The sequence below is a fragment of the Canis lupus genome, chromosome 29, assembly GCF_011100685.1.
Source record: "Canis lupus familiaris isolate Mischka breed German Shepherd chromosome 29, alternate assembly UU_Cfam_GSD_1.0, whole genome shotgun sequence".
Lineage (NCBI taxonomy): Eukaryota > Metazoa > Chordata > Mammalia > Carnivora > Canidae > Canis > Canis lupus.
Window position 1 is genome coordinate 32,200,366 of NC_049250.1, and position 12,350 is coordinate 32,212,715.

The following is a 12,350-nucleotide window of genomic DNA, read 5'->3' on the forward strand; positions in this document are numbered from 1 at the left end:
AAAGAGCCAACACCTGGCATCAGAATCTAGCTCTTTTGAATCTTGGTTAATTTTTGCATTATACCACATGCTTCTCCTCTTAAAAGTTCAGTATAATTTAACGAAATGAAGAAATTTTTAATAGGATTGCATAGAAATTTGGAAAAAGATTATGTTGATTCCATCATCAAGGCTCAGATGAGAGAAATAAAGACAGCTAGACACAGGATTCATAAAGGTCGGTAAGAGGTGGGAAAAAGATAATTTGAGTCAATTCATTAAATCATGAAGCTGCATCTTTGATATACTTCCCCAAGAGAACACTTGTAAATGAGTCACCTAACATCTCCAATCATCGGATCACAAATCTCTATGTCAATAGGGGAAACTATTATCCCATACCTATCTGCAAGTACTAATTGCCTGATAATGACATTTACATAATGAGTCAATGAGACAGTGAAACAACAAAAAAATGTCACTTAAAAATGTGCTTAAGGAGGCACACAGTCCTCACAATGATAGTTTTACTCCCCTCACGACAAACTTTTTCACATCCTTTAAAGAATAATCCCCAGAGGTTTAATGAGCTGAGCTCTGTACAATGGGAATTATAGGAGATATAAGATTAGCATTATGAGACATGAGGCTAAAATTCTTTTTTTTTTTTTTTTAGGCTAAAATTCTTATTAGGGCTACAAAGTTTCACACATGTATAATAATTTAGGAACTGCATAAGTACTCTCTAAGTTCTAAAATGTGAGTTCAACAAAAAATTAAAAATAAATAAAAATTAAAATTAAAAAATGTGAGTTCAGATAATAAGTACCTCAATTGTCTGATGATGGAAATGAAATTATTCCATATTAAAAAGATGTCTGTGTCTTGTTATTACTATATTTAGTTATTGTATTAGTCAAGGTTCTCCAGAAAAAAAAAAAAAAAAGAAGAATAGATACAATGACACTTATGGGTAGGGTGGGGGAGAAAGATTTATTTTAAGGAATTGGATCATGCACTTATAGGGGCTCATAAGCCTGAAATCCATAAACCAGACCATCAGGAAATTCAGAAAATGTGCTGTGGTTGATGCTGTGGTCCTGAGCTCAAATTCAGCTCAAGAGTCTTTATTCAATCTTTGATCTTTCTGAAAACTACCTTCATGACAACTTCTAAACTGGTGTTTAACTAAGCCAGTGGGAACCACAGCTTAGCCAAATTGACACATAAATTTAGCCATTACTGTTATAGACATCCTTATCATAATCAAGGAAATAAGTACTTGTAGGAAAATCACACTCATCATAGTATTTACCACAACATATGGCATTTTAAAATTCTTTGGCATTCCTCCCACTGAGAGATTGCAGGGAAATCTGTCTCTCTCTGTGGCCTGAGCTTCTCACAATACGATGGCTTCATTCAAAGAGAGAGTATCCCAAGAGGCAACTTCTGAGAAGCATTTCAAGATGCATTCAAGGAGGAAGCTACACGACATTTTATGACCTGAGCTCAGAGGTCTCATGGTGTCACTTTTCCATGTTCTACTGGTTGATGTGGTCACAAGCATTCCCCAACTCAAGGGAAGGGGACATAGACCCCATCCCTTTCTGAGAAGAGTGTTCAAGAATTTGGGGCTCATGTTTAAAAACTGCCACAATTAATTAATATTAATTGAGCTGCTACTATGTCCCAGGCTCTATGATGGGCTTTTATGCTTCACTTAATCCTCCAACTTTCCTGAAATGTGATTATTATACATAAGTAAACTGAAGCTGAGAAATATTAAAACTCTTCCCAAATTCACACAACTAAAATGTAGCAGAACCAAGATTCCAATTTGGCATTCTGACTCTAAATCACCACACATTTTGTATAATGCAATACTGCCTCCTATCTAGAAATACAGAGAAGTACGGGTCAGTGAGTTAAGCATCTGACTCTCGGTTTTGGTGAGGGTCATAATCTCTAGGATCCCTGGATCAGGCTCTCAGCTCAGTGGGGAGTCTGCTTGGGATTCTTTCTATCTCCTTCTGCCTCTACCCTCCATCCTCTCTCTCTCTCTCCCCTCTCAAATAAATAATCTTAAAAAAAAAAAAAAACAGAAGTAAAGAAAATCAAATTTAACCATAATTTTTTAAAAGATTTTATTTCATTGAGAGAGAGAGTATGTGAGCTGAAGGGAGAAGAGAGAACCTGAAGCAGACTCTGTGCTGGCACAGAGCCCAGTGCAGGTCTCTCTCCCATAACCATGAGATCATAGCCTGAGCTGAAACCAAAAGTCAGACACTCAACTAACTAACTACCCAACACTCCCATAATTTTTTTAAACTGCTACCCTTTTGTTTAGGTCTACTCAGCTTTCATTCATTCTTCTGAATACAGTGTTCTGAGGCAAATTTTAAAAAGTTTCCCATTTAAGTAGATACAGCCCCAATGTATCATGCCCTGGCAAGTGGAGCCCAGGCTAGATTTCAGTCCCTAGTCATCGCCTTGCAGGGCACCATCCTGAAATGCAAAAATATTCATGAAAAACTATGCAAGCTGACCTTGCCCACACCATTCCTCAGAGAGATGAATGAGGCAAACTCCTCCCTTTGCTCCAACTGGAACATGACCCGGGTCTGCCTAATGAGACTCAATTCCAGGGTTCTTACTCAAACTGTTAGAAAAGTAAATTATGTTATTTGCAGAGACACCCACCAATAAATAGCTTAAGACAAGAGTGGCTGGGAAATGCAAAACCTGAAGTAAAGCCACCACAGCAGAAAGCAGAATAAAAAGCTAAAGAATGTAACCCTGGATCCAGCCTTGCCTAAAAGCTAGACTTATCCCTGGACTCTGCAGATACTTGGGCTTAAAAACCACCCTCTTTTCTTTTTAGTTTTAAAGACCAGTTTCTGTTGAGTTTATGAGACAAAGTGTTCCAACTAATACATCTCCTTGGTCATGACTTCTTCATTTTCCTTATCTGTAAAAAAACCAAATAACCTTGAAAATCCTTTCTAGTTTTATATATATATATATACCTTAGTTTCCTCGTTTTACAACTACAATGTAGGACAGAAGGGTTTTCAGCTCCCTTCCAAAGCTAATAGCTATGAATCTGTGATTTTGTATGGATTGTGGCAGAAAATGTCCTAGGAAATTATTTCTATCCAGATTACATCAGAGAATGCAGCAGGTTGAGAACAGCTCTGTAGCACTGCCACCTGGTGACTCTTTGGTTCAGCTATGCTTCACCTTTCTAATCAACAAGTAGAAACAAGTACAATTTCAAGATTTTGTGAAATAGTGTTCTAGGACTGAAACATATAAAGTTAAAATATATCATTACATTTCAAGCAACACTGATTATCAACTGGGCACAGGTCACCATAAAGATCATATGAAAATATCTGACACAGTCTCTGCTATCTCAGGATTTTAATTTCATGAGGACAATCATATGGTTCATACCAAAAGAAGGTAACAGAAGAAAGTAATAGAGGTAAATGATCAGAAGGCCACAGATGATGAAGGATTCCAAAGATATTAGAGGAATTTTAATTTTAATCATGAATTTTAAACATGAATGTTGAAAGTCTACAATGGGATACTATCACTATAGATAGAAGCATGGTCAGAAGGCAATACAGTGACTTATCACAGAAGATATTTAAGAAATAACTAGAAGACCACTTGGAAAGGAATACAGATGTGTTCAAGGGATGACTAGGACTAAGGGCTTAAAAAGGTAGTTATAAGTCATATTTCAGAAGCCTGAAAGTCAGTCTAAGGAAGCAGAGCATAGAATGAATTGAGGGTGAAACATCAGAAACAGGAATACAGGCAAGAACATGAGATAAATATGTCATGAGGACCTAACCTAGGGTGATAGTGGCAGGAAGACTGGATTAGAAAAAAAAATGCCAGAGCCATTTCTGAGTCAGACTCTACATGGTTTGACAATTAGTTAAATTTGCACTAGGAGAAAGGAATTCTTTAGGATGGACAAATGGAATCTCAAATTTTTTTTTAGCACAAATGGCCATAAAAACAGACATGCTGGGATACCTATGTGACTCAATCGGTTAAGCATCCAGCTCTTTTTTTTTTTTTTTTTCTATTGAAGTTCAGTAGCACCCAGTGCCCATCCCACCAAGTTCCCACCTCAGTGTCTGTCACTCAGTCTTGATTTCAGCTCAGGTCATGGTATCAGGGATGTGAGATCAAGGCCCACATCAGGCTCTGAGCTGGGTGTAAAGCTTCCTTATGAGTCTTTCTCTCCCTCTCCCTTTGATCCTCCTCTTATCCCTCTCTTAAAAAACAAAACAAAACAAAAAAACCAGACATACTATTGAAAGAAACAGAGGACTCAGGAAGAAGAGCTTTTTCACGTGAAGAAAAAAAATATCCTAATCCTCTATTCAAACATGCTAAAGTTAGAGCTCAGAAGGATTTCTGGTAAAAGATGTCCAAGCTACGTAGAGTTAGGAATAAATGTTTCCGTCTCAAGAGAGGGTCTGGACATAAAAATGCAGGGTTTGGAACCATCTTCGAAATAATTTAAACACATGATAATAGGTAAAATGCCATGAGTAGTTTGTATACAGAGAAGATTAAACACAATACACTGATGAACACCAACTTTTAGGAGATGGAAAGAAAAAAAAGAAATCAGTAGAGGCAGCAAAAGGAAAGAATCATAGCTAAAGGGAGTTTTAGGGTGGGGCAGTGTAAAGAAGCCAAGATAGAAAAGCATTTCAAGAAAATCAACAAGGGAAAATGCATCGGAGAATCGGAATGAGTAAAAAGATAAAAAATAACAAAGACTCTTTGTTGAACCACTAGGCAGTTGTTAAGAGGATTGTTAAGAGAATCTTAAGAGAATTGTTCCGGTGAAATTCTGAGGACAAAAGCAAGAGAAAAAGTAATGAAGGAATTCAGAGATCCTAGCCTACTCTCAAGTAATCTGTTGTAAGAAGGAAGGAGAGAGACAAAAATGATAGCTAAGACGAAAAAGGCCAAGGGAAGTCTTTATGGATGGAGGGCAGAAACTTGGTGAAATGGAAACATTTAAAAAGATGAAAAGGAGGGATGCCTGGGTAGCTTAGTGTTTGAGCATCTGCCTTTGGCCCAGGGCATGATCCCATGGTCCCAAGATCGAGTCCCACATCAGGCTCCCTACATGGAGCTTGCTTCTCCCTCTGCCTGTGTCTCTGCCTCTTTCTCTGTGTGTCTCATGAATAAATAAATGAATAAAAATAAAATAAAATGACAAAAAGGAGATGTCAGTTGGAAAGGCAAGATTCCAAAAAGAAAGGCCAATAAATCAGGACACGGCTGTAGGTATCATATTTGTAAAGAAGGGAAAATAATTTTTCCTCATGTGGGAGTAAATTATCAGCAGATGGGAAAAACAAAAAATTATTTTATGGCAGAGAGAAGGTAAAGTCCCATAAGCTGTCCCTTAGGTTGTTATTCTTGATAAATAAGACAGGAATACGTAGGGCAACCAACTCATCTCAGTTTAGCCAGGACTCTTCCATTTTAACCCTGAAATGCTCCATTCCTCAGGAAATCCCTTGGTCCAGGGCACACCAGAATGGTTGATAACCATAATCAGGGGTCAATTGCTGATGTCATGTGGGTGTGGGTTCTTATCTCAGTGAGATTAAGGAAGAAATTTTAGAATAAGTTTATGAGGAAACCTGATAGTTCATCAAAGATGGATAAATAGCTGAGTAAGAGTGATGGGCTATTTTATATCTTATTAGATGGCTGGAATTTGTAATGTCACTCAGTACAGTGTCATCTGCACAGGTTTGTGCTCAGCAGTAAGACAGGGAAACTGAAGGATTCCATAGAAACCTGCTTTCTGTTCCTTTTCCTGCTTCTATTTTTGCTAGGACCTGCACCTCTACTTTACGCATGCCTCAAAATCCAAATAGTGTAATCTTCCTTGTAAGGATCAAGGAGTTAGTGACTTCTTTAGAAGAGATAATATCTAAGGAAGGACCATGTGAGAATGACTGGATCATATTCATCATATTTCACACCACCAGAACTAGACATCTCTATGCCCAGATCTCCTGGCTCCAAGGAATAACACTTGGGCCCTTGTTTTTGTTCTAATCGGTTCCTTGATGCCTTACCAGGATCCTCAGTAAAAAACCCCAGACCCCAAACAAAGACAAGACCCCGGCCTTTCCTTCTTGAGTCTCCCAAACACTCTATCTGGACCTGAACTCTCTCTATACCTTCAATAAACTCTGCTTTCACCTTTTGCCAGCTTGCATTTGATTTCTATCCTGCATGCAGTCAGGGACCCTGTTGGCAGGTCCTGTGGGAGCCCCTCTGGGTCCTGGGACCTGGCCTGCCAGCATCAGCAGCACAGGACTATGAATTCAGAAAGGAAGGAAAAAAGGAAAATGCAGTTTATGGAGTTTGTTTCAGCTAGTAGGAAACGTATGTAGATTGTTTTCAAATGTGGGGAAATGACAGTTTCTTTTGTATATAAGCTGGAAGATTTTATGAATTTTGCTAAGATTAATTTCTGGCTCTGATGATTTCTCATGTGATCCTCCTTACTACCTTCCTGCTGGTGTTGGGCACCAAAGGACACACTCACATGACAATATGACCTCCTAGCCCTACATCTTCATGTCTCGATGCTCAGTGAGTTGGTACAATGGATTGTATGTAGCATTCCCGGACGTTATTCAGAAACAGCTAGCAAAAATTTAACTATACAGAGAAGTGACTGTGAATCACATAATGCCACTAAAGTCAAATAAAAGAATCCCTAGCCATCTTCCCTGATACTTGATCAAAAACCTCCTGCAACCATCCCTACACTCAACATGAGAAGTGTGATAAAAGTGAGTCAAAATGAAAAGAAACCATGTTCTAACCAATTGCAGTTAAAATATCTTCCTTTTACAAATTTTACAGAACCATATAACCTTCTAAATACATTGATAAGGGATCCCTGGGTGGCTCAGCGGTTTAGCGCCTGCCTTTGGCCCAGGGCGCGATCCTGGAGTCCCGCATCAGGCTCCTGGCATGGAGCCTGCTTCTCCCTCTGCCTGTATCTCTGTCTCTGTCTCTGTCTCTCTCTCTCTGTGTGTCTATCATGAATACATAAATAATATCTTTAAAAATAAATAAATATATACATTGATAAGTCCTCCTTCAGGTCCTCGAAAGGAGTTCATGCAACTGAGGGATGCTGAAACTTCATTAGCTTATCCACAAATCTACACCAGGTTTGCAGCCAATACTTGGATCGATGCTGCCCTACACACAAATATAGAACTTAAGTTAGGCCATATTAAAAGCACCATACTATGTCTTTACACATATTGTTGCCTCTGTCTCTGGAGACTTTTCCAGTGAAGAGCTTTCCAGGTGGAAGGAATAGCAAGTACAAAGGTCCTGAGGTAGAAATATGCTTGATAAATATGTGTCCAGTAGATTTTGTGTTCAAGGAATAGCAAAAAAGCCAACAGTGCTTGAGAAGAAGGAGAGGGGAGTAGAGTAGGACAACATGAAGCCAGAAGGCTGACCAGGCAGGTCTTGCAGCTCAGTAATAATACAAAGACCCTAACTTACTCTAAGTGAGTTTGGTTGCCAGGCACATTTTTCCCCAGAGGGCTTAAGTGAACCGACTCACAATTTTAAGGTTTCACTCTATTGAGAAGGACCTGTTGAATTCACAGTGGAGAATTAGCAAATATTGTAGCTTGTTTATCTTTGAGTTAAGGGTGATGATGGAATGTTATTTTAAAGCTGGCAGTGGAAAGATTTGTTTAGAAAAATAAAGCCCTCAGGACAATGGCCAAAATGGAGGAAGACAGGCATAGAACTGAATTGCTCCACATAATAGAGTTGGAGAAACATTGAGCCCTGGGGTCTGTGTGAGAAGGAGATTAATGGGTAGTGAGCCTTTTGGAAAGCCTGGAGCAGCCCGAGGCAAAAGGATGGAAGATTTAGGAACAAAATTTCCTGTAGTGGGGGAAGAAAAATATGAAATACTCAGTTTTGGATGTCCAACAGACTATTCCAAGATACAGGAAATCCTTCAGAAAATAAAAGATCTAATACATACAAATGCCTCCATGAGTAGTGTTTTGAGGAAAAGAAAGAAAAGAATGGTGACATGTTGGGGTTGACTTGAGTGGAGAGAAAAGATCAGTAAGAAAGGACAAGATATGAGGACCCAACAACTCAAGGAGTATAAGTAGAAGCAAGAGAGGGCCCGAGAAAAACGTTCATGGGAAAGATGTTGGGTACCTCATCACAGCTGGAAGGATTCAAGACATATTTTTAAAAATATTTTATTCGTTTATTTGAGAGAGAGTGAGCATGGGTGGGGGAAGGAGCAGAGGGAGGGGGAGAAGGAGACTCCCTGGTGAGCAGGGAGCCTGACTTGAGACACAGATCTCAATCCTACCAGAGAAGACAGAGACACTCAACCAACTGAGCCACCCAGGTGCCCCAAGGCATTACTATTTAAATAGTAAAAGAAGGGACACTTGGGTGGCTCAGTGGCTGAGTGTCTGCCTTTGGCTCAGGGTGTGATCCTGGAGTCCCGGATCGAGTCCCACCCTGGCTCCTTGCATGGAGCCTGTGTCTCCTCCCTCAACCTCTCTCTCTCTGCCTTTCTCTGTGTCTCTCATGAATAAATAAATAAAACTTTAAAAAATAAAAATAAAAAAATAATAAATAGTAAAAGAAGAGTAACTCTAACACTAGACTGGATAGAGGCAGGCAATAATCACATGTAAACCAGTGGGGTTACATTTGTATTCACAGTGTGCTGTGCATAATAATAAAGTATGGGAATGAATCAATCATTGTCAAAGAATAAAATTCACTTAAAAAATGAATTTTGGGGATCCCTGGGTGGCGCAGCGGTTTAGCTCCTGCCTTTGGCCCAGGGCTGATCCTGGAGACCCGGGATCGAATCCCACGTCAGGCTCCCGGTGCATGGAGCCTGCTTCTCCCTCTGCCTGTGTCTCTGCCTCTCTCTCTCTCTCTCTCTCTCACTGTGTGCCTATCATAAATAAAAAATTAAAAATTAAAAATTAAAAAAAAAAGAAATGAATTTTGAAATAGCTAACCATGATTTCTCACTGGGTAGTACTATTTATATTTTATATGTATGTATATGAGCTTTGGAGTTCCATTATGTTTTTGCTTTTCAAGCCAACATTTATTTTTAGCTCACTGTGTTCCAAATCCTGTGCTGTTTTATAAGAGCTCCATGACCTAGGTTTCATTACCATCCCACTTTATTTTTTTTTAATTTATTTTTTATTGGTGTTCAATTTACTAACATACAGAATAACCCCCAGTGCCCGTCACCCATTCACTCCCACCCCCCGCCCTCCTCCCCTTCTACCACCCCTAGTTCGTTTCCCAGAGTTAGCAGTCTTTACGTTCTGTCTCCCTTTCTGATAGTTCCCACACATTTCTTCTCCCTTCCCTTCTATTCCCTTTCACTATTATTTATATTCCCCACATGAATGAGAACATATAATGTTTGTCCTTCTCCGACTGACTTATTCACTCAGCATAATACCCTCCAGTTCCATCCACATTGAAGCAAATGGTGGGTATTTGTCATTTCTAACAGCTGAGTAATATTCCATTGTATACATAAACCACATCTTCTTTATCCATTCATCTTTCGTTGGACACCGAGGCTCCTTCCACAGTTTGGCTATCGTGGCCATTGCTGCTATAAACATCGGGGTGCAGGTGTCCCGGCGTTTCATTGCATTTGTATCTTTGGGGTAAATCCCCAACAGTGCAATTGCTGGGTCGTAGGGCAGGTATATTTTTAACTGTTTGAGGAACCTCCACACAGTTTTCCAGAGTGGCTGCACCAGTTCACATTCCCACCAACAGTGTAAGAGGGTTCCCTTTTCTCCACATCCTCTCCAACATTTGTGGTTTCCTGCCTTGTTAATTTGCCCCATTCTCACTGGTGTGAGGTGGTATCTCATTGTGGTTTTGACTTGTATTTCCCTGATGGCAAGTGATGCAGAGCATTTTCTCATATGCATGTTGGCCATGTCTATGTCTTCCTCTGCTAGATTTCTGTTCATGTCTTTTGCCCATTTCATGATTGGATTGTTTGTTTCTTTGGTGTTGAGTTTAAGAAGTTCTTTATAGATCTTGGAAACTAGCCCTTTATCTGATATGTCATTTGCAAATATCTTCTCCCATTCTGTAGGTTGTCTTTGAGTTTTGTTGACTGTATCCTTTGCTGTGCAAAAGCTTCTTATCTTGATGAAGTCCCAATAGTTCATTTTTGCTTTTGTTTCTTTTGCCTTCGTGGATGTATCTTGCAAGAAGTTACTGTGACCGAGTTCAAAAAGGGTGTTGCCTGTGTTCTTCTCTAGGATTTTGATGGAATCTTGTCTCACATTTAGATCTTTCATCCATTTTGAGTTTATCTTTGTGTATGGTGCAAGAGAGTGGTCTAGTTTCATTCTTCTGCATGTGGATGTCCAATTTTCCCAGCACCATTTATTGAAGAGACTGTCTTTCTTCCAATGGATAGTCTTACCTCCTTTATCGAATATTAGTTGCCCATAAAGTTCAGGGTCCACTTCTGGATTCTCTATTCTGTTCCATTGATCTATGTGTCTGTTTTTGTGCCAGGACCACACTGTCTTGATGACCATAGCTTTGTAGTACAACCTGAAGTCTGGCATTGTGATGCCCCCCAGATATGGTTTTCTTTTTTAAAATTCCCCTGGCTATTCGGGGACCACCCCACTTTAAATATCAGAATACCAAGTCTCAGGTAAAGTAATTTGCTCAAGTTTGTACAACCAGTTGGAGGAGAGGGTAAGGGCAAAGCCAGGATTTAAATTCAGGATGAGGATTCCAGAGCCCATACCTTTAATTATGTTCCTGTCTTCTTTTGTTTCACATGTCATATATCCGTCATCGTGTTTCAGCTCATAAACATGCCATTAATTCAAAAAGTGGAGGAACTGAATCTATTTGGAGAAAAATCCATAAGAGATACTAAAATGCACAAGTGGAAGATATTCAAATCCAATGAAAAATTCACCAGTGTTTACATTAGAGAAAAACTAAATATTGTAATACAGAAGAGAAATGGACAAAGTAACCTCATTTCACAGAATTAAAAACAAGATGAAAGAAATCACACGGAATCATTACAGTTTGAATAAACGCATTTTCTAAACATTTGTTTGGAGCTCCATGTGTTCAATATAGCTATTTTACCAGTCTGACCCAGGTACCAATGCTATAGTTAGGATACTCTAGTGACAAAGAGAACTGGAGATTGTACAATTCATGGTACAAATAAGAGGAGTTTTAACCAACATGTCTTGACCAAGGTTTTTTCTGTTTTTTGTTTTTTTTTTTTAAACTCTTACAGCTGCTTCCAAGATAAATTCAAAACGATGAGTCAGCCATCCTGTGCTTGTGGAAGACTCACAATCAAAGTATAACATGATTAGATAATAAGGAAAAGGACAGAAATCTCTTTCTGTCAGGAAGAGATTAAGCAAGAAGAGCCTTGAGATGCTGATAAGACTTAAACTTACATTACTTTTTTTTTTTTTACTATAACTAGAAAACTCCATAGCTTATAAAGTGAGTGTGAAGAAGTAATGAGGGTTTTGCCCTTGAAATGCTTTCTTTTGGACAAAAAAAAATAAAATGAAAGTCGTTCCAGTTTTATGATATAATTGACTCTAGAAAGAAGGAATAAAAGATTATTGGAAATTAATGAGTGCCCAGTATCTTAGGTACTTTTGTAACTGCTTGCCCTCAGGGTTGTCAGCTTTCTTCTAAAAGCAAAGCTGTTCAAGCATCGTTTTCCTTTCATTACAAGCTCGTGCAACATAGCTACACTCACTGAGCACATGAGCCTGTCAAACACCAAGGAGACACTGGAAATTATTTGTCCGTTCATCTAACAAATATTGATTAGGCATCTACTATGAGGCAAGCATTGCCTTAGGATGTGGAATCCAAAATTATAAAGACACAGTTCCTGCCATTGCCTCACTCATGGTCCGGAAGGAGAGACAGACATGCAAGCAGTCAGAGCTGATACTTGACTAGTGTGCACCAAATGACCTTCCCACCTGTTTATAGCTAGGTTCCTTCTATTATGTAAGTACCTATGCCAAAGTGGCCATTAAATACTTTAAACAGCACCCCTGTAAGCAATTACAGTGTAATGTGGTATGTCCTATATTAAAAGCACATATAAAATGCCAAAGAAACGGAGAGAGAAGATATTTGTCACATCCGAGATCGAAATGGAAATAATAGTTAATAACTTCATATCCTCTGTGACACTCTCTCCAAACATACCAGCTCACAGTGAT

The 12,350-nt window shown here is 39.1% G+C and overlaps 1 long non-coding RNA gene across 3 annotated transcripts in view; it reads right to left on the reverse strand.

The window, feature by feature from the left end:
* Nucleotides 1–10,622: 10,622 nt before the first annotated feature.
* LOC111093189 overlaps nt 10,623–12,350 on the reverse strand; it is a 58,886-nt gene continuing 57,158 nt past the window's right edge. For all 3 annotated transcript variants that reach the window (XR_005381176.1, XR_005381174.1, XR_005381175.1), the window contains one exon: nt 10,623–10,979. This is a non-coding gene — a long non-coding RNA (uncharacterized LOC111093189). The remainder of the gene's footprint in view (nt 10,980–12,350) is intronic.